The following is a 2,613-nucleotide window of genomic DNA, read 5'->3' as shown; positions in this document are numbered from 1 at the left end:
ACTATGCACACCGCTCGCGGCAGGAACCCGCCAGGAAAAGACATAACTCGCCCTAAGCCAACAGGCCCCCACCCAGGCAAGACAACCGACATGGGCGTGAGGCGGCCGCTCCTATCCAAAGGGATGTTTCCCCAAGGCGAAGAGAGCAAGACACGGAGAGGCCCAGGGAAGGGCGTAGACACCGAAGGAACAGGCAAGCTCAAGATGAAGCCCCTATCCACGAGATAGATACCATATTTGCAGGCCCTTACGTTGGCGGTGAAACGCGAAACGCCAAAAGAAACTACGCTAGGGAGGCTAAGCACCCCCCTCTGACAAGTTACATTGTAGATAATAGCTCCCGAAGAAACCAAGCACCACCCATTGTCTTCACCCAGGAAGACGCCAAAGGAGTTCATTACCCCCACTGCGATGCGCTGGTAGTGAGGGCGGTCATAGCCCGAAATGGGCTCAAACGAATGCTTGTCGACAATGGCAGCTCCGTCAACATCTTATTCGGGTCCGCCTTTGACAAGATGATATTGGACCATCAGTTGACACCCACCACCACTCCATTGTACGGATTTACCGGAGATAGCATTACCCCAAGAGGAAAGATAACACTGGTAGTGGAGATGGGAGAATCTCCTCAAACTACGATGAACTTTATGGAGTTCCTCGTAGTCGACAGCCGGTCGGCTTACCACGGGGTCTTGGGCAGACCGGCCCTAAAGGAATTGGGAGCATTCACCTCCATCCACCACCTATGCATGAAATTCCCAACAGAAAATGGGGTGACAACGGTGAGAGGCGACCAGAGAGGTTCGCGAGAGTGCTATCTGAGCTCCATTAAGAAGGTGGAGCCCCGAGACGTCCATGTGATCGTGGCTGATGTGGTTATGACGGATGTCCCAGGTGACGCTCCCACTGACCAGGAAGATGTTGATATGATTGACGCACTCCTCGTTCAGGAGGCGCTGATCGATGAGATCGACCCCCGCATAATGGAACATGAGCCCCAAGCATCCCCCGTAGAGGAACTTGAGAGCTTCTCAGCCGACCCTCGAGATCCGTCCAAGGTGCTGAAAGTAGGCAGGGGCTTATCCGACATTTTGAGAGAAAAGATTAAAGATTTTCTAGGCAAGAACCTGGACGTCTTCGCCTGGAAACATGAGGACATGGTTGGCATAGACCCCAAAGTCAGCTGTCACCACTTGAAAATCGACCCCAATTTTACCCCGCATAGACAAAAAAGGAGAGCCCTCAACCCAGAGAGGTATGAGGCCCTGAAAGAAGAGGTTCAGAAACTAATCCAAAATGGCTTCATCAGGGAGGCCACCTACCCAAAGTGGGTGTCCAACCCGGTCTTGGTTAAGAAACCCAATGGCAAATGGCGAGTGTGCTCGACTTCACCAACCTTAATAGAGCTTGCCCGAAAGATAGCTTTCCGCTTCCAAGGATTGACCAATTGGTGGACTCCACGGCTGGGCATGAGTTATTGAGCTTCATGGATGCATACTCCGGATACAACCAGATCCCCATGCACCCGGCTGATGAGGAGCACACCTCTTTCATCACGGATCGAGGCCTCTATTGCTATAGAATGATACCTTTCGGGTTGAAAAATGCCGGAGCAACTTACCAAAGACTCGTGAACAAAATGTTCGCCGACCTCATTGCCAAGACAATGGAGGTCTACGTGGATGATATGCTAGTGAAAAGCTTAGAGGCAGAAAGCCACGTATCGCACCTCAACAACACCTTCCAAATCCTGAGAAGGTACAGGATGAGGCTCAACCCCTTGAAATGTGCCTTCGGGGTGGCTTCCGGCAAGTTCTTAGGATACATGGTTAACCAGCGAGGAATTGAAGCAAATCCCGAAAAAATTGAGGCTCTGTGCCAGATGAGGTCCCCCCAAAAGCCAAAGGAGGTGCAAAGCTTAACTGGGCGAGGGGCAGCACTTAGTCGCTTCGTCTCTAAAGCAACTGACAAGTGCCTCCCATTTTTCAAAGTGCTCAAGGCTGGGAAGAAATTCCAATGGACTGAGGAATGCGAAGAGGCCTTCCAAGGATTAAAAAGGCACTTGGGGCAGGCCCCCCTCCTCTCCAAGTCGAAGCCCGGCGATATCTTGCAACTATACCTCGCGGTCTCCAATGACGCCATCAGTTCGATTTTGATTCGGGAAGAAGGGTCCACCCAACTTCCCGTCTACTACACGAGTAAAGCACTCCTATCGCCGGAGACCCGATACCCCGATATGGAGAAGCTTGCTTTGGCCTTAATCACGGCCTCTAGGAAATTGAGACCTTACTTCCAAGCTCATATCATCCATGTACTTACAAATTTTCCCCTGAAGCAAGTACTCCAGAAGCCCGATGCATCGGGAAGATTGTTGAAATGGGCAGTGGAACTAAGCGAATTTGACCTTGTGTTCAAAACAAGGGCGGCCATCAAAGGGCAAGCGTTAGCAGACTTTGTTGCTGAATTCACCAACCTGCCCGAGGTGGATGAAATCATGGAGCCCGTCGAACTCCCCACGTGGAGCCTCTTCGTAGATGGCTCGGCTGGGGATGTCGGCTCAGGTGCCGGGGTTGTCCTCGTCAGCCCCGAGGGTCACAAACTCACCTCGGCTGT

The sequence above is a fragment of the Olea europaea genome, chromosome 3, assembly GCF_002742605.1.
Source record: "Olea europaea var. sylvestris chromosome 3, O_europaea_v1, whole genome shotgun sequence".
Lineage (NCBI taxonomy): Eukaryota > Viridiplantae > Streptophyta > Magnoliopsida > Lamiales > Oleaceae > Olea > Olea europaea.
Note: the sequence above shows the minus strand (reverse complement) of the source record.